Source organism: Etheostoma spectabile, chromosome 10 (assembly GCF_008692095.1).
Source record: "Etheostoma spectabile isolate EspeVRDwgs_2016 chromosome 10, UIUC_Espe_1.0, whole genome shotgun sequence".
Classification (NCBI taxonomy): Eukaryota; Metazoa; Chordata; class Actinopteri; order Perciformes; family Percidae; genus Etheostoma; species Etheostoma spectabile.
In genome coordinates, this window is record NC_045742.1 from 15,620,563 (window position 1) to 15,641,849 (window position 21,287).

Below are 21,287 nucleotides of genomic sequence, written 5' to 3' on the forward strand. Positions count from 1 at the left end.
AAACGGCTGTTAAAATCTGAAATAACTTGACCAGGCCCTTATAACAAACTCAAATCTATTCATCACCACCCACAGTCTCAGCTGCACAATTGTATCTTTTTCTAATATACTTTGCCCTGATAAGTTGCTTGCTGAGTTCCTGAATAAGTAAATTGGCTGCTACCACAAGCTACTGTGGAAAACAAATATTTATCCCAGCAATTGAGTTCAGGATCTGGTCTGATTTGCTCCCTGACATTTCACTGCTGCTTTCAGTGATCGAAGAACAATAGCCTGTGATCTCAGGCAACCCACTGTTAATTTCATTGGCTGTTAGCCATTGGACTGCCATTGCCCTAAAAAACTTTTTCGAATAAAATGTACCAAAAAAAAAGAATCAAATTACATAACATATTCTGTCCGGATTTATAATACAGAACAGGACGAGACAATAATGTGTTGTTTCATTATTGCTGATGAGTTAATTTCTTTGAAATTATTAACCTTTTATTACTAAGACCTCCAAAGCACTGCAGTTGGGCAAAATATATACACACACACAAATCACAGTTTGGAACATAAAAATCTAAATAATGGTAACTTAATAAAAGCAATTTATCTGACCAGCAAAACATTTGATTGTTGACATTTTAGTGCAGTCTTCTTTAATATGACAAAAGGTAGCTGTGTTTTGTGCTCAGATAATCACCCCCCCCCCCCCCCCCCCCCCCCCCCCCCCCCCCCCCATGCACAGTAAATAAAAATAAAAATACGTGTTTTGCATAAATGAGACAGAGTATTATTTTTTAACTGCACACTGAACTGCATTTCTGTCCCCTTTCTCCAGTTGCTCTTTGTTGCTTTCACAGTGACCTGTTTTGCTGCAGCATTATGAAGTTATTGTAACTGTAAAAGCCTCCTTATTTTTATTTTTATTTTTATATGTCCATCATGTTGCCTTGACAACAGACTTGTCAAATCCACAGAGCAAGGTTCACAACTGCTGGGCCATAGAAAAGGGCAGCCTGATGCACACAAATGGTAATATCACCTGGACTTGGGTGTGTGATGTCTCTTCTCTCTGATCTTATTCCCTTTGAATATTTTGTTGATGTTGTGGAGTCACATTTTCACACAGCTTCGTTTGGGTATGTGCACATGTTTGATTTGTGTGTGTGTGCATTTTGCCAGTGGACTGGCAATCATAGGGAATAACACAGCTCCATGATTGCACACTGCCCTTGAAAAAAATCTATTCCCAGTTAAACTCAAAACAGCCTGAAGCCTATTGTCACCCAACTCTATATTTTTCCTGTATACATTCCTCTATAGGAACAAAAAAAACATAAAGAAAACTGCATGACAGACAAAAAAAACAGTAGTACTTGTGGCACTGCATTACAGTAGGACACCTACAGTACAATTTACTCAACCTGCCCACATAAAAATAAACTGTATTTCAAAAAATAAATAATTATTATGCCATGACGTCACTTGCTTTACCACTGACTTATTATAAGATTACATTACCAATTATCAAAAAATAGATCAGATCACAACTCATCAACATATAGAATTAAGCTATTAAGCATTTTTTTATAACAACAGATGTGCTTTAGTGCATCCCAGGTTAAGTGGTATTTTCAACCACATGTCAGCTGGTTTGCTCTTTTTCTCTAGAAGCATTTTAGATCTGACATGCTTTTTCTTCTTGTTAAATGTCACTGACAGGTTTTGACATGAAAACTTAAGTTAGCAGTATCCAACCTGTCATACTGTATTTGTAAACAGCTTACGTTTCCTTCTCCGAGCTTAGGGGAAAGGAGGTGAAGCCTGACAGCAGACAAGGGTTTTTAACAAACATCCCCACATGCATACATAATGTCCCATTTCAAAAAAGAAAAAAAGTTTGCCGCTCCATTTAATACATAATATTTCTCTGAGCGCAAAGAGGATGCCTTCTGTCCACAGCTTCTATGGGCTGCATCTGTACCCTGAATCGTACTGTATAGCAACACAGTTTACCAATTCTCCTATCTATACATCAAGGGAATGAGGGATTTAGTGTAATGAGATTATGCCTCCTGAGGAATCTATGTGCCCATGCAGAGTCAAAGTTTCTTGGAATAATCTATGTGATGATGAATTGCCTCAAGTTTTTTTTCTGGGATAAACTTTTGGTTCGCTGGGCAAACTTTGAACATCATGCATTGGCTACATCAGCGGACACATGCTGTGTCCATGTTGCGTGGATATTGATTGATGTAGCTAAGTAGTGCGATTGCTGTCTTACACAGCAGCAGACAAGGCCGATAGAAATCCTGTGGCTTTCTGTGGCTCAAGCAGGTTTAACTCATCAGCAGAATAGGAATCTCCTCGTCCTCAGGGAGTTGGGCTAGGGATACATCAAGGGCAGGTGTGAGGAGACAGGTGACCCATGAACCTTGCCTCCCACCACCTGACCTTGGAACAAGATTTCTGTCTTCGAGCTCTGGCTTAAATCTTCCTCACTAGATCAATTTGATGATGCATTGAGGGTTAGGCAGGAAGCGTGGAGTAAGAGCTCAATATTTAAGTATAAAGAGACACATGGGACACAACGTATCTGTTATGTCACCTTCTGTTTTTTCTACACATTTTACACATCTGCTTAATTCAGCAATAAGAAACGTGGCATGGTATTGCTCTGAGAAATGGCCCAACTTTGCAGTAAACGTGCAGTACATTCTCATATATTAATGTAGAATAGAATAGGATGCATTTATTGTCATTGCACATAACAATGAAATTCATAGTGACACAGTATGACAAGACAACATAGTAAAACATGTAATAATCAAAAGAGACCTAAGTAACAAGCAATAGTTAAAAATCTGATTCAGAATTACTGAAAATCCCAATACCTTTGAGAATGTGGAAATATGCTAGTAGTAGTCCAGTAAAAAAAAATCTTCTGTAGTAATTTAGTCCACTAGCTGAATAAACTACTGTAATATGTAAAATGTATATTAAATGGGTTTTTGCACTCCATTCCCAACCGGTTCTTTTTAAAAATCTTCATTAAATTGACTGCACTATTAATCATGAAACTTTTTTTATGAGGAAACATAATATATTGTACAAGTTTGAGCATTTTCCAGCCAGATCAGATTATAATACTGTGTATAAACCCCACTGCACACACCCCAAATGTGCTTTCACAAATGCACACAAAGAGAAGAAATTTGGTCACATTGACTTGGCAAGTATTAAGGGTGGCTTTCTTGTCAAAAACAATCTCTGGACACAGTGATGATCCATAAGCAACAAGACATCTGTTCAGAGCCAGAAAATGATTTTCCCTCTGTGAGTAAGTCTGTGACCACAGAGAGAATAACATGAATGACTAGAACCCTTATGAATGAGCAGAATATGAGTGAGAACGTTTTATGTGGCCACTTCAATACATATAAAAACATGTTTAAAAACCTATTCTGGTTAATAGTCATTTTGTTCTGCACTATTGGAAGTTCAATATTTTTTATACTGGTATTAAGGTTGGTATTTACATGAATAACAAAAAGTTATTTTTCCATTTTTACTTTTTTTTAATAAAAACCTCAGGAAGAAAGATGTATAAGTTAATAATATTTTAGCTATTGACGTCTTTTATGGCATGTAAACGTTCTATTTTTACACAACATGTACATGGGCAGAAGTGACTTGATGGCACGCGTGGCTAAAACATCAACCAGGTGGTGATTTGAAATATCTTACCTTTGGAAGTAGAGAAAGTAAGCAGATGGCAGGCCTTAAGGGTCCATAGCACATTGTCGACAACGAATTACAGTCCAGAGGGGAACGGGATGGCTGATAACCTCCATCCCATGGTTCCATCTGCTGAATCCTAAGCAAGGACAGTGCATGCAGGCATGCAAACCCAGACACTGACATCTTGCACAACTCATGTAGAAGGTGAATGGGTAAGAATTGTAATTGTTTTCAGGACGTTTCAGGAAGGAGCTTTCCTGGATAATGTGTATTTCGGTAGTGTGGAGGTGATCATGTAATGATTTAAAATTGTCAGTCATCCTTTTATTGCAATTGTGCGATGTGAAGTTGTTAATAAAGGCTAAATTAAATATTAGTTAAATATAAATTATGAATAGTGTTACTATTACTATGACTTTCCAAATTACATCAACTGAATAACAGTTCAAAACAATGGAGTGGTGATGATGTAACAAACCAAGGTAGATGGTCATTCAAAAGGATTCAACCTGGCATTTGTACCAATTCAGTACAAAGCAATCTCTTGACTGTTTCCAGGATGTCTATTCAAAGCCCCTCTGGATGGCTCTTTGGGGTGATCTAGAAATAAAAGACTTAGAAAATAGCAAGCAAAGGCAATTGTCAGAAAACACATGCCAAGCCTGTCTTTTGTCTTGTTGAAACAAAGTGGTTCTTCATGTTCTGTACATTTACCAGGTTTCAAAATAGGCTTTCATCACAATGGCACTATCTAAATCCTATTGTGGCAGAACAAGGCAATGTTCTCAGAATCAAATAAAAAACGAATACAGTTGTATCTAATTGCAGTTCCTTCACTATATTCTCCAACTGGGTTTAATCTAGCTCCATTCATGCCTGTGGTAATCACAGCATAGTCTGTTCTGCAGAATTACCGCCAAACATAATTCAGGCTGTTATAATTACACAACAGGCGTTGGCAGGAGCTTCCAAAGCCATCGATATGAACTATAAAGATAGTTGTTTTCATTGATGTCTCAATATTCTAGGGCTACAAGGAACACTGGACATTAGAGAGTCACTTTATCCAGCACTTTAAAATGCAACCAGTGCTGCAGCCACATGCTCGCTCTTTACAAAACCTGCTGCCTCCACAATATTGTTCAGCCTATTTATACATGACGGGAGGTCCCCCTCTCCTGCCACGCTTCTATGAGGCACGGGTACAGTAAGAAATCAAAGCCTCTGCTGAAACAACAGCTGTTTCTACTTATGTAATGGCTGCAGGATGACTGTTCATATCCTGGGTCGTTGAAACTGTCACAAATCATTAATCTTAGGCCTGTCTGTAGGACCACGCTGTCAAATTATCTTTGGACATCTGTGGCGAGACAAAAGCAGGACACATTATTTAAGTGGGCACTTCACACCTTCGCAATCCTACAAAATAGTTTAAAATAATTTGATCTCACATGTAGCTCTCTAAATATATATTAAATATAGTTGAAATTATATATACCAAGAATTTTGTTGTTCATTCTGTGCGCACTTGACTGTTCGAGGACTACAAGAAAAAAAATTGTGCACTAAAGAAAGCCATTGCACATTTCTTGGTAGTGGGAATGTCTGTTGCTCCCCCTTGTGTAATGCTACATATGTTTTTGGTGGATATATTGATAGTAACACACTGCAACAGAAAGCCCTGCAGAGGTGCAGTACCTCAGACTGAATGGCACATCAAGGGGCTTAGCTACAGTATTAGTGAGGTCTTAAGCAACTTTTCAATACAGCAATACATTGAAAAGAGGGAGAATACATGCCCTCTACTGGTGGATATAAGCAAATAATTCAGGAGAGTTTAGTTGAGACTTCCTTGTGTGCTCACTTGACATAATGTGCCCAATATTACTAATTTTCCGTTTTTTATGATTCAGATACCACATGTAGGTACATAGGCGAAGTAAATAAGTAGTGTGTTGTGTGTCCATGACTCTAAGCCTTTTGCTTATTTTGCACCATGTTTCAAGTCAATGCATAGAGGGTTTTCACCAACGTGATGTTCTGGGCAGCAACCCGGATGCGCGGCCATATTGGAGGCAATCCGTCTAAACAACTGAAGTGAAGCTAACAATGTCTATGACACACAGGGAGCTGATGTGTCAGTTTTCTTAAATATACCAGCAATTGTTCCACTGACAATAACCGCATCAATACTTATGACACTTTATTTAAAATACTGAGTAAAAGAAAAGATAAACAGTTCTTCAGTTTGAAAAAAAAAAAAAAAAAAAAAAAAACAGTAAAAACTAAGGCCGAGGATGTCAGTCTGAGCGTTCTGCCACAATTTCCAAGTCCATGTGACAGTCTATTCAATAAGTAGGTCACGAGAGAAGCGGACGATTCTGCCGAGGGTAGCCTGGGCTTCTCTTCCCATACGCCACTCAGCGTTGCGATACCCACACTGCAGGCACTGGGGAGGAATGAGGGCAGCTCTTAGTCAAGCATAACACACAAGGACAGTTCTTTTTCACACACCAGAAGCGGGTAGCTATAGGACTTTCCTTTACTTATCTGTACACAGGCGTTGGATCCTTCATTCAGGTGGCTGCATCCCCCTGCTGCTTCGGCCTCTGTCAATGTGTCCCGATCTGACCAACCATTCGTTCGTCTGCACTCCCTTCAGTTCGTCACCGCTGTAAATGCTCCAGCCCGTATGCTCATCTCCGTCAGTCTGCTTGTGCTCCGTGTTCCTCCCCTTTGTCCATATTCCTTTCTGCTTGTCTGTTCTCCATTGTCTCTTTTCACTGCCCCGGTCTCCCCGCCACACCTGTTTTCCATCAATTCACCATTAGATCTCCACACCTGTCTTTACTCAGCCCATCAGTCCAGGCCGTGCTGCGTGAAAGTCAAAGGGAGGGAGTGTTGTCATAGTGGTGTGTTCATTTCAAAGACCCCCAGTTTGATATCTACACTGTAAACTACCTGGGTCAGTTTGCCAACCACAAGCGCCACGATTCCTCTGACAACTTCTGGCATTCCTCTCCCTGGTTTTTAATAACTTTTGGAAGTCAATAATATTCCAAATGTTTTTTCTCAGTCCGACCTATTGGTACAATCTAAAACATGGCTATAATTAACCATTTTCCTTGACGATGTTCGGGTATCTACTTCGGTGCCTGTGCTTTGTTGTGATGCGGAGTATCTCCAATATGCCGACTTCTGGTCTGATGACAAGTTGTAAAAACCCTTTATTGACTTTATTTGCAGGGATGGTTATAGGTGTGAATGTGTTAAGTAGATTTCATTACGGCAGAGTTGAATAATAATAGGCATTTGATTTCGAATGGAATGATGAGATGGAGTCACATTGTACAACCAACAAAGAAACTGAGATTTATTTATTTTTTAATCTACTTATTACTGATATTTATAAGTGAGAACAAATGAATTATAAAAGCATTGAAGCGTTAAAATGAGATGTACAGTTTAGACCAGCTCATAATTGCTTTTTCAAAGACTAGCCTTGGAAGTAATTACAGGTCGGAGTGAAAAACACCAACCATTCAGATAATCAGCCTGCCATTAACACCTCAGGGGCTGTATTCTGTTATCAACTTGACCCCACTTGGAAAATACACTCTCCACACCTGATTTGCAGACCTTACTCTTTAGACACAAAGTGTTCATGGATTGATTAGTGCAAAGGTCAACATGTAATACTCCCAGCATATGTGTGGCCCTGGAAGTTATTGACTAAACAAAATGGATGGCGTCATAGTTTTGAGGAAGAGAGCTGTTAAGCAGCCCCATGCTGAGCAGAGTAAACTACTTACTCAGTTTCTTTTATTCTGAAACAAAATCTCCTCTCCCTGACCTTTCAGAAAACTTGAGAGAAAAACGTGAGAATTCCATTATGGAGAGAAACTTTATTGATCAAATTAAAAAGCAGATTGCAGGAGGGGAGAACGGGATGACAGGTGTATTCTAGTGAATATTATCACAATCATTGAGCTCCAAACCACCATGTCAACTTAACAACCTCTAATGTGTTTCCTTTTCATTCTGAATTGGCTTTACTGGATTGGTCTGACTTGAATGTATACATGTTAATGTTGGTATGGACTGAAAACTACAATTTTTTTTGGGGAAACCATACAAGAATGTCCCCACCCTTTTGATTTTAAATATAAAGGTGACAAGGAAAGTCAACACTTAATTTGTATTAGGCACACATTTTGTTTTTTTTCCTGGCCATATACTTTATGTTCATTTGGCAACAGGTACAAGGTGCAAATAACTGTGAATAATATATGCCTGCTTTCACATGCATGCATTGACAGCTTTACAGAAAAACAATACTTTCCTTTCAGTAAGAAGTCATGCAGTGTTATTTATGGTTAATTTAATTTATTTACAGTATTTCAGCTTCAACAATTGATGCACCATCCATGGATCATTCTTTTGCAAGGAGGGAAAGCAGCATCCTATTTAATTTTGTTATTTTCCCATTAAAACCTGAGAACACATCAAAGGCAGAATGATTTAATTACCAATGTGGAGAGTCTGTGTACAACCGTCTGCATTTTGCAAATTATTCTTTACTGAGAATAAGAGACTTATCAGGTCCATACAGACATCACTGCACACCTCAAAAGAAGTTGTGTTGACACAAGGAAGGGGAAAATACATGTCTCCCCCTGACAGAATTATCCACTTCACAGGTATTTTCAGTTTACACTTTCCAGGTTGGAAAATTAATACCCTTTCTTCGTCTGCCAGTAGAGTTTACAAATCTTTGTTGTGTGCTCTGTGAAGTGCGGACTGAACTAGGATGAGAAGTGGAGTTAAGTATCGTATATGGAATATCATTGTGATTTGTTCCTTACAGCATTTGAATTCTTGATAATTGTTTTTGACTGGAAAGTGTCTCTAGGAAGCTGTTTCTTAATGATTATTCCCCTCTTGCCACTTGGTTTCAGGAGTTTGCAGTCTGTTTACTAAGATGTACAATAAAGCCCACCAAACAAAAGTGCTCTGAACATGTTTAATAGTAAAAAATGAATAATATTTCAGACGGAAATGGAAAGAAATGCCACTTGGGTCGTGTTAAGCCCTTAGAATGGGAATTGTCCCACTTTGCTCTTTAAAGACCTATATGAATCAAAGAGCAATTGAAATGAAGAGGATGGGTGCCAGACACATTCCTCACCTTGTTGAGATTGTTTTAGCACTGCAGATAGTTTGGTAAAGGTCCCTCATACATTATAGTACAATTTTTTTCAACAATCTCAATGTTGTCTTAAGGTGAGGTATGATGTCTGATTATATTTCCATAATGAATTATGAATAGAAATGACTGGGGTCACATGCTTGCAAATTAGAAAATGAGTTTAATCTGCTTGTCAAAGAGATGGATGGTTAACATCCTTTCTTTCTGACTCGAATATGTTGACTCCCTGAGAGCCGCTGTAAATAACTAAAGTGGATGTGTGGGTTGGGAGTGGAAGAGAGCTAATGAAAGAAATACTACGAATCTTGCTGAATAGGAAAATATCACCATGAGGTCCAACATGAATTCTATTTTTTAGACTGTACCCCACTGTCTTTTCCTTATTGTAAAGAAAACCTGCAGAAGAACTTTCCTGATCTATTGCATGCTTTAAAAATAAAGCAGAACACCTGAAATTGTCCCCTCAAGAAGAGAATGAAATCTAGAAAAAGAAACAGCAAGAAGAAAGTGTATTAGAGAGATGATAACAAGAGATGGAGACAGACAGAGAGAGCTGAGACAACAACCGCAGGAGGAAGATAATTATTTTATTTTATTTCTAGGGGTGACACTTTTAATATCATACCCATGTTTTGTTGCACTACTCCTCCTCCTGCTTGACATTTCTGGGCTAGAAAGTACCTCTTAAAGCTCACCATTGCCATGTTTCACATAAATTCACATTAAGATATTTTGCAGACTTATTATCTTTTTTTCGCTGCTGAGGACCGATCTTGCTAGATTATTCTGGTCATGAGCAAGCCACCACAGGTGATGGGAAGGAAGAACAAGAGGAGAGAGCAAGATGGAATATTGTGGTGATAGAAATGTCACATTTGATACAATCACACTAATTACACACGCGCACTAAATTGCTCTCCGATGCCTGTACATTGTGTTGGCTAATGCCATGCTTTGAATGACATTCTAATTCTCACATTATTTCAGGGGAAAGTGAAGAGAAAGTATCTGGTATCTGGTGCATTTATTTCAATAATCATTTTAATTATAGCTTGAATCAATCATGGACGACCTTTAGTAACATTTGATGAGCAACCGGTTTCTCGGAAAGAGAAACAACAAAGCCTTCAAAACATGGTGACAGAAGCTTAAAAGCTAGTTCACACAATGCTACTCAAAACAAGGCTTAACTACTCCTAAAACTACTTACAATTTCTATATAACTACTAATCATGATAATTATGTAATAATAATAATAATAATAATAATAATAATAATAATAATAATAATAATAATAATTGAAAAAACAGATCCAGCTTGCTTGTTTCCTTGTGTTTTCCCCACCGGTTTCAAGCTTGCACCCTCACTGTTTATTGTGTGTGTGTGTGTGTGTGTGTGTGTGTGTGTGTGTGTGTGTGTGTGTGTGTCTAGGGGGGTTTGGGTGAATGTCATCAATCAGCATTAACCATCAGCTCTGAGCTATTGACTGATGATTCACCACGGCAGAATCTCCTCTGACTCTAAAATGAAAGGCAGCAGCGGCAACGTAAGGCAGAGACACTCAGTTGATTGGCACCTCATTGAGTCTGGCAGGGGAGCCTTTGATTGCACTAGCTGTCAATATCACGTAATTGTTTTTCTTGCATACATGATGCCCTCTGTTTTTTGCTACAGCTTCTACTATTACATGTGCCTTCATGGCAGCCTATGTGCAGAACTTAATATTAGCGATTGTATGGCTACATTTACTCTTGTGTAGCTACTGTGAGCAAAACATAGTGTTTTTACACCCTTATCACCCAATATGTCATTGTAACATCAGGGCATTGAGATTCATAACCCATACTAGAAGGGTAGATTATGCTGCATATGGTTGTAAATCTGTCCTTCACAGCTACCCGAAGATGTATCAGAGTAGCCAGTTATGCCTTGAAGCTTTAATTGGGCCCCTTTTAATTATCACATTAAGTGTGATACTTGAATACATATACTGAGCACACTTCTGTCTCGACAAGGGTGAACTCAGCGTGTATTCAACTGAAGTCAAGCTGAAATCGAGTTTAAATTTCTTCTCAAATGGCACCCATAACTGCGAGAGAAACTGTTAAGGGCTGAGAGAGCAACCCTGTTCCCCACCCCAAGGTCAGCGGAGAAGACATGATTTAATTGAAATTGAAACTGTCTACCTGATAGTTTGAAATAATTAGCAATATCAGAGTGGCGAGAGGAAGAGTCTAGGATGATGAAAAATAAAAAGATAAAAATGGCTGACTGGTGGCAAGTCATCAATTTGAGTGAATTGAATGTCATTGTGATTGACTGGACATGGCTTTGGGTGTCACACATGAAACTCAAAGAAGTAATGCAAACAAGACATGAAACTTTGCCAGAAGTTTAGTAGAGGTGACTACAAGTAGTCATTTCTATTTTCTAAGACAAGGCAAGTGTATCGTTGGAACTGCTTTGACCGAGGGATGCATGCAGTGGCCACTAAACGTTCAGAGAAACTAATTTTCTTGTTTCTGGCAAATACATTAGTATGGATGCATGGTTCCGAAAAATCATCAACCCTGTACTAGTAGCTTGTAGCTTTCTCCCCCCACCCGTAAAACAAACTCTGCCACCTCTCAGCCCCGGAAGACTTCAGATGTCACTTCTGCCGGCCCCAGCATTTCCGCACCAGTTAATAAAGGGGAAATGAATTGTATCAGTGTTGCTGTCTTTGCTCATAGTGAATAGGAAATTATCATAGAGATGGGTATAGGTGCCTTCACACACTCTAAAATACATGGAGGGCGAGCCTGTTTCTCTCCGTCACACACTCACACACCTGCACACATGCATGCACACACACACACAAACACAGTAGCTTGAAATAAACTGCAGGATGAAATTGGCTATAGTGATGTCATCCTAAGAGTAGTGGTGGTGGTAATGAGCCTCGAAGCTCTGGCAATTTTCTCCAACAATTCTACAAACACTTGGACATGGTAACATTCAGGACTATTTTTTTATTTGTTTTTATTGTGAACTTCCTGTCTCTCCATTCCTACCCCAGGCTCCACTAAGACATGTCAACATTAGAGTCGATTGAGATGCCAGGCAGATGAAATGTGATATAACCTTGCGTATTTGTGGGTGCCCGTTGTGTTAGAGGTGGATGCAACCACTGACGTAAAGAGGATGGCACCCCAGGACGAACAAGACATACAAGTGTCCTCAGGTCCTGACAGGCACACAAAATCAAAGAAGTGGGGTGTTAATATCTGATAGTTAGCGCTCAAGGCTAAACAGCATAAAAGACATTGAGGTCAATGGGTTGCTGGCAGTCTCTAGAGTAAAGTAGTTGCATGGCTATTTTCGCCGTCTCCTCCTCTGTCGACTGTTGTAACCACTGGAGCATTCTCTTCATCATCACAGACAGAACACAATCAGCGAACCTATTCTGCCCATTTTTTTTCCTGTTGAGACTGTTTAGAAACCAAAGAGGAGCTGTTAGACGTGCCACCAGAGGAATGAAAGCAGTGCTGAAGACACACAAAAAAAGTTTTTGAAATGGTTTGATTGCCTTGTGATGAAAACTGCTCACAATATATTCAGATCACATCTAAAACAAAGGCAGTGAACGAAGACAAACATATAATAAACAGTAAAAAAGCTAACTATTTTTTTTTAAACTAGTCATGGCCACATTTTTATCATAATCAGTAATTCAATACCATGTATGCAATTTGTCAGTGTATAAGTAAAACTGAACTGATTACAAAGTGAACGCTAATTACAGTCAGTTAAATTGCATTGATTAAAAACACTTGAGTTATAGTATTGAATAAGATCACCACATGTTTTTATTATATGCAGGTAATTTGTGTCAATAGCAATGTGTGACACAACTGGCTGTAACGTCAGTTAATTGTGTTTGTGTAGGGGGAACAGTTTTTATGATGAGACAGCCTTATGGTTGTTTGGTCTGAGATTGAAACTGTAACAAACAATTTCCTTCAGTTTTAATACGAACAGCAGCAAAATTAAGATTTTTATATAGTGGAGTAAATTGAAGTCACTACAGCAACAGCTATGTTAAGTATCAAAAATATTTATCAGTTTTTTTCTTTCCCTATTTTGAAACATGTTACTGTTTTATGGCATTATTCAAGGACTAAACTAATCTATTATCTATATTTTGCTAATGTTATCAGCAACTGAACCACTCCCCAGCCCATTCCCCTCCCCCACACCCATGTGTCTGTCTGTTTCTGTTGCCTCCGCTTTTGGGAATGTTAGTTGACAATGCCTGCACTCAACACACCCCAAATAAAGTGCGTAGTGACAGAAACATTAACACAAGCCAGCCACTGAGTACCTCTGTGATTTTAGTGAGAGTATATCTGTCAGCTGGGCCTGAGGGAGTAAAAGGCATATATCTGAACTTTCAACAGTTGGTGTTTGAGTGGAGGATTTTGACAGTCAACATCAAAACAGTAAAAGTAAAGTTGTGATGTACTGGGGAACCTGGATAGCTCATCTGGTACAGAGTGCGCCACATGCACAAAGTCTCAGTCCTTGTTGCAGCGGTTGTAGGTTCAACTCAGACCGGCGGCCCTTTGCTGCATGTCATTCCCCTCTCTTTCACATCTTCAGCTGTTCTATATAATAAAGGCTTAAAACGCCCCCCAAAAAAGCTGTAATTTATTGAATGTGCCGCTTGGGTCTGCTTTCATTTTTGCCAGTGATACATTATGTGACTTTTCGCCTGCTTTCAAGAACATGGCGATGCGGATGAATTAAACATGTTATGCAGGAACAGGTCTTTCTCTGAAAGCCTTACCCTTTTCATGATAACCCCTTTTTAGACATTCAATGGACTTATCACAGCGTATAAATAGGACAGAATTCATTATTCAGGGGAGGTTTCAGTGAAAAATTAATAGTTGTCCCTGGAGGAGTGTCAGTGGCGCTCCGGAAAAGGAAAACCTTTAAAGTGTACATGCACAGGGGGATCTGCAGAGAGTCTGCCCCTCGTGTTAAAACCTTCACCGTGCTACACTACATACTGATATTGCAAATAAGTTTGCTCAGCACTAATGACTGTGACCAATACCGTATATATTCTGCATTCATGCCTAAGCTGTCCTCATAATATTTTGAAGATGGAGGAAGAAAAGGAAACAGAAAAGGGAGAGCATGCGTGTCTGCTCCTGACACTGACACCTCATATAGATTACAAATTTTCAGGATTTCCTAGTAGGACAAAACACGGGGACTTGAGCTGTTGACAGTTAAAGAGAGACTCTCACTTTTCTGCAACTACATTGACTGATTTCACTTCGCTGTGCAATAAACACACACCCTAGAAAAAAACACACAACAAACACAGTACAGCAGGTCCTTCTATGAGCTGTGTCATATAAGAGATTACAATTTCCACCATGCCCAGACCACTCATGCACTGAAATCCTGCGGCCGCTGGTGCTGAGTGGTTTTCAGCCTGCCAGTTATCTATTGAAAGATGGGCTTCACAATGCCTTTGTATCCACTTCCTATCTGCCTGGCCATGGAGGCAATAACAGTAATATATGGCTAAGGGAAAACAGAGCTAATCATCAATGACTGCAAGATATATAGCATATGCAGTGGCACCTTGTTTATTACCCTCTTTTCTCCTCCTGCTGAATCCAACGGCTATACAGACAGGCTGCCAGAGCTTCTTCAATGTTAATTTGATTTATTCTTGTTTTCCATAATAATTGGGGGCAATGGGTCAGTGTGATGAATTTGCTCGTTACATGACACAGGATGTAGCACGGTAGTGGCTGCTGTAAAGTTTGTCTCTCTCATTTCTCCTCCATCATGTGAAGCAAAGGCCTAATTTTTATTAGCTATTATCTGAAAACATCCCAGTCGTTGTATTGGATCCCAACGCATCAGTTTTTTTTTCTTCTTTGAGGACTGGCTTATGCTTCGAAACAGCTTTTAATTTGAATTAAAAAAAGAAAGCTAAGAGTGTCATAAGTGACATTCACATTTTTAGATCAAAGTCATTTTCTAAAAAATCATGATTGTTTAGATAGTATTCCTACTGGAACAATCCAATCTCCTTGCAAATATCAAACAGCTTTGTTGGGTCCCACTTAATCAGCCTATTTTCTTTTCTTTTTTTAATCTCTCCAAAGTAAATTTCACTTCCTTTTCATCCTGTGCTTTTTATTTGCCCGTCCCAGACCTCACAATATCTACACTATATGGAAATCTTCAGACATTCATCCATGTGCTATGAATTTAAAGGTGGATTCACATTTTTTTATCTTATAAATATGCATTTATGTATTGCTTCCTTGTCAGTGACAACGCACCTACAGCATCTTCCAGCGTTTGCACAAGGAGGTACCGGTGTGTGTGCGCGAGCGCGTGCGTGCGTGTGTGCGTGTGTGTGTGTGTGTTCATACATGAGCATGTCTTCTGTTTCTACCCCCCCCACATAGAAAATCTGTGCCTCCTCCTCTGTGTGTCATTGTGGTGATGAGCGCTGATTGCAGATTGCTTTGGTGTTTGCACTTCTCATCTACCTGGCCCACGCTGGGTGTTTGGCCAGGCCTGATTCTGTTGATGGTGACACCGTCATCTTGTCCTTGGGTGGGGAGGCCCAATAGTAGTCCAGACATAATGAAGGCGATGTAATCAACCAATGTCACACACACAAAAGTAAAGAAGAAAGCTGTTTCTGTGCTCTACCTTCCCAACTGTGCTCTCTGCTGATAGAAATCACACAATTGCTGTTGTTGATGTTGCGGCTCGTTTTTTTTATAAACTTTTTATGCTGAGGCAATATGAACATTTTGAGGTGTCTCCCTTCGACAACAAAGGTGACTTTGAGATAAAGAAATTAACATAAAATTAAGTCTGCACATTGTGTAGCTGTTGTAAATTCTCAGTCAAGAAATGGGTGCTTCAACCTACAACATACTTTTAATCAATTGTAACGAAAAGAAAGAAGCAAGCACTTGGCACTGGGTTGTTCAAGAGATCCTTTCTCTCTCTCTGTGCACTTTGTCCTCTCTCTGTGCTTTGTTATTTGTTTTGGTGTTCTAATCTCAGCCAAGTCAATAATATTCTTTGTTGTCTGAAATTGTGTGTCGGGAACAAAAAGGCCTTCTCCTTTTGTTGAAAGTACCTGTCTGTGACTTTTCACTCTCTCTCAGACTCCAAGATAAAGTAATCATTATATGTTGTTTTCTGCCTGCAATTACTTTCAGTTACAATGGGTCAAACACTAGGAAAGCAAAAGGGGTCGAGAGTAGACACGGCTAGATGGATTACAGACGGGGAACTGTATAGGTCCCACAAGTGCTGATAAATACGTATGTGGCTCAGAGACTCACCGTGTTCAGCGGCGTCTCAGTAAATGCATCAACAGTAATTAGTCTAGAGTATATATGGACAACCCCGCTCCCCTCTTATCTGCGTCACATTGTCTCCTTTAAAAAAGGCCATTTATTGCATCTAGCACTATTTGTCTTAAGTAAGTAAAAAAAAAAAAAAAAACGGGAGCAATGTGGTTTGCCATTTCTTATATCTCACTTTGTATCGCTGCTGCACTAAATTTTTTTAGTGCAGTGGAAAAGTGTTTTAGTGGAAAAAATCCACTACGCTATTATCATTGGTAACTCCTTACCATTCACTGGCAAGCAGTTCTTAGAGCATGTGATAGCTGATGAGAATGGTGAGTACATGAAGACAGGCTTCATTGAGATATTTCTATTGTTCCATTGCACATTCTATAAAACCGTGTTAATAAAATTCTAAAGTAGCTGTCTGGCCTAGCACGTCTCCATATAGATCTTAATACATGTCAGCCTCTCACATGGCACTACTGACCTCTGTTGCACAGTTGATATCTGCCTTTCAAAAAGCAGTTTTATTGGTACAATGGAATATTTACTTCCTCCTCAACGCCCTTGACAGTAGTGACAATCACAGCTCTTATTGCCTTTGCCAGGGATTATACTGTACCTCCTCCTGATAAAAGTAAAGAAAACCAAATAGCATCGAGTCTGACGTGCAGAGGAAATTTAATTTTCAGACTCATTGCGACAGGCTTTTCCCAGAGAAGTCACAGACGTCTCTAAGCCTGCATATTCAAAAGTATAATGTATATTCAGGACTTCTAAGTATTTCTCAAAGTTTTCATTCATTCAGAAAGCAGACTTTCATGAGCTTTGTAATATCTGGAATAGAATCTTGAATTTAAAGGCTGTCTTGTAGTTGTAATTCTGTGAAAGTAAGACATTAGTCTCTCTGAAAAAAATGATTGCCAGAGCTGTGTTGAAAGTAATGGTATTTTTTTCAGCCAATACCAAGGGGTTTTAATAGCATTATTATTATTAATGACCATCCTTTTGCTTGTCCAGATTGTACGTTTTGAGTGGGTGTAAGGCCGGCTGAAGTAATAAATTCTTGGTAATTGTAAACCCAATTATTTCTACTGTGATTGTATTTATTTGAAAGAAGCGTCCATTTTCTTGTGTTTCTGTCTTTTGGTCTCTGCAAACACTGGCTCAGTTACTCCTGTTTTATTTGCCACTGAGAGAGGCAGCGTTGTTAGTGATAATGCTTTGGGTATTAAAATGTTTATTTTCTTGGCAAAGTTACATTCAGGAATATGTATGAACTTGTGCAGTTTTTTTTACGTTTCAGGATTTAAAAAAAAAGAAAAGACTTCACCAATCAACACTGCAGAATGAGTCAGAGGCATAGTCCACCTTCCTGATGGTTGTTTGACAAATTTAATATCCTAGATGCCGGCAATTATCCTTTTAATTAGCAATAATGAGTTTGTGCATGCTGAAATAATAAGTTTAATCGTGATATGTATGCAGACCTTGATGTGAAGCTCATCAAGATGCAACTAGCTCTGTCAGTAAATATCATCAACTGTCATGTAAAATATCTCATGCTATTGTACTGAAACGCCGGCTAACATGCATTCTGGCTGTGTGCGTGTGTCTGCCTGTCAGAACTTGTAGTTGGATTATTGGATGTCATGGCCATTAGAGAAAATAAGTGAGATTTAAAACATACTGTTATAATAAAAACGTAACATATAATGCATACACATTTCAACATTCCAAAGATCTGGCTGGTAAGGTAGCACTTGAGCTGTACATTGTTTGTTATGGCTAAATCGAATCATTACATAACATACTCTATGCAGAAATTTTACCAATTATCTTTATATTAGCGACTTTGTACAGTAACCTCACCATTAGCATGATGCAGCATGGGCCTGGGAATTTTAATTACTGCTTATTATTTCAGCATTACAACCTGTATTAATATCCAAAACAGAAATGGCCAAACACACACAACAAGTGTAGCCACAAATTCACCTCTGTTATAAAACCTTGTAGTGGAGACAATGGTGTGTTAATTGTTTTAAAATAGAACATGGATTTGTTTTCTGGGATGCTACAGTATCAGAGGTGCACTTAAGGGACATTACTGTAATATCAATGAATCACCTGCATGCCAGCGTGTTGAAATGTTACAAACTGTGTTTAAACAGGGGCTGGATACAATCATTTGAAAACATTTACACTATAATACAACCTAATACAAAAGATGTTAAACATTTTAAGCGACGTTTTTGTTAAGACTGGCTCAGAAAGGCTTTTATTCAGCTTTTAGTGGGCTCATGTCGTAGGTAGTATACTGGACTGCATTAGAATGAAAGATTTGTATGTGATACTGGTGCTCATGTTACTTTTTACTCTGAAAACAAGTCGGACAAAGTTTTGTGGGGCCACTAAATTGGATTGCAGCCAAAGATAGCAAGCATTCAAGACATTGTGTCCAACCCTCTTACTTTTATTTCTAAGCTAAAAGAGTTTAAGTCATCACATCATACAGAGTGTGTCCAGTCAAATTCTCAGCTATATTTTCAGTAAGGGCAGAAAAAAAAAGAAATTCTGTAATCTTTTGAATGGCATCCAGCATCCTCTTACCTCTCTCTTTCACATGACCAATGTTTATTCACGCTGTAATGTTTGACCGCCCGAATGAAAGGTCCGCTGTAGGGGTGATGCAGCAGTGTTCGATCTGTGGCTAACCAAAGGATGTGTTGATGTTGCAAAACAAGATTACTGTAGGCTGCCACTGGCATGGACCTTGCATATAACCATAAGATCAACTAGAAAACCTAAGACCAAGTCCAAAAATTCCCAACAAGATCATGGATGATAACCTTATGAAAGAGCAGTTAAATTAGCGTGTAATCTGTTTGGAATCAGAACATGAATTGAATACCATTGCATTCCTGGAGTCAACAGCTCGATCATTTAATCGGGGAAATTGCAGGTGAACTTAGTATTAGATATTCAGTAAAGTCTGCAGAGTAACTATACAGGTATCACAGTTTTGTTTCAACCACATCCCCACTGCTCATTGAAGATGAATCCTCTCAAATGAGAACAGTACAGAAGGTCTGATCCAAGCCATGCTGTCTCTTAAACCCAATTGTTTGCCATTATCCCCACTTGTCTGCCATTCAAATTTCCTTGAAGGGAATGTAGAAAAGAAGTCTCAGCATCAGGGGATCCGTGGCATCAGTGATGTGTGATTCCTCCAGAAAGCTCCGCGGGGTACAGTTGTTTCCCCTGAATACAAAAGACAGCGGCATCACAAGCACGCTGCGGCATACCTCGAGCTGACGAAAGCAGCCAGAGCTGTCAGCGACATCACTCATGCCATGCTCCCACCCTCCCAAACCCGCCACTGCCTATCCCAACATCCCGTAGGAATCGAAAATAGTACAGGCCCATATCACTTATGGAAAGGCTGGATGTGAAATATTGCATACAGAATTTGTAGGCACTGAAGGCTGTTGACACAGAACTGATGGGAGTTCAAGCTGTGTGAAGTCACAGAGCCACAGACTTCCCTTTCATTTGTAAAGTATGCTATGGTAAAGACAGCTTCACCTCTGGCTGCACTGATCATTTAAAGTTAAGGAGGAGGAAGGAAATCTGGCAGAGATGCACTTTTGGATGCTTGTTTCTGTTAAGAACATTTATTTGTGTGTCAGAATACATGCTTGTGGAATAAGAAGTTCATGCTATTAGCATTACCTCATCAAAAATGACAGTACTCTGAAAAGGCATACCAACAGCAGAAAACATTTGGAGAAAGATTGAGTCAGGGCACGGCTGAGACTTGGCTCGGCCCTATTGTGCTAACTCAGAGAATGAGAAAGCAGCATCCATTTTAGCCTTAATGAAGTTAGTGACCCTCTGAAAGGTGACACATTTACCACCCAGGGGATTTATACACTCCTGCTCCAAGGCTCCAGTTCAATATGGAGAGGACAGATTTGACTCCATGTGGGCACTCCAAATATATCCTCTAAATTAATACCAGGTGATTCATTTTCAGACACCACCCTCATAATTAAAGTTGACGCTGTGCTATTCAATCTGCGGTTGCACAAAATTACAACAAAAAGTGCATTGGGGCGTTATACAACAATCTAGGTAGTTTTAGGAGGCCAGACTGGTATCACTAATGTGGAGTAATCAGAGTATTCATTTTCGTTTTGTAGAATGCCATTAAACAATAAACAGCGAGAAGATTTGCAGATGTTTCTGAAATAAGATTACACCGAGCATGTAGAACTTGAGTGCGTGAAGGAAATAGTCATCCCTGTGTACTGGGGGTCGAAAGGCCGCTTAAATATTTATTGCATCCTTACTTATGCAAATATAATAAATAATTTCTACATGACAGCTTGAAGCTGAGGCCTAGAGGAGTGTTGTGATGTTTGAATGAGGACCCCTTTTTTTGCATGGCCTAGGAAACCTAACACTGCAGGCTCCTGGTTGCCTTGGTGCACACTGTTTTACATTCTAATTATCTGGCTTGACAGGCTTTATTGCCGAGGCTCAATGCTGAGGCCTCATCCCAGACTCATTCCACATGTGATGTCAGTGCCGGGATAATGAGATAAGATAGTTTGCGTGCTTAGCCTTGCCCAGTCACATCCTCATTCCCTTCTCATTTTTTTCTTCCCTTTCATGCATGCAACCAAAATGCTGCCACAATTAACCATGTCTATTAATTGTACCTGAATACTAACGATGCTCGCTGGATCTTGGGATAATGGTATTTTATTACGCCTAGCTCTCCCTGTTTGAGTTTTCTTATTTGACCAGATTTATTTGGGATTCTGGAAGATCAGAAAGGTATAAGGTGTGCCACTTTGACAGTGATTCAAATAAACAATACTTTGTTAAGATGTTGATTAAATATTTAATAAAGTAAAGTCAATCCCAGACACAAACAGTGAGACAATTTTTTC

General features: G+C 39.2%; 1 protein-coding gene across 2 annotated transcripts in view; it reads left to right on the forward strand.

Moving 5' to 3' along the window:
* pcdh11 (protocadherin 11) overlaps positions 1-21,287 on the forward strand; it is a 126,418-nt gene that overhangs the window by 100,415 nt on the left and 4,716 nt on the right. The gene's annotated exons all lie outside the window — the stretch shown is intronic.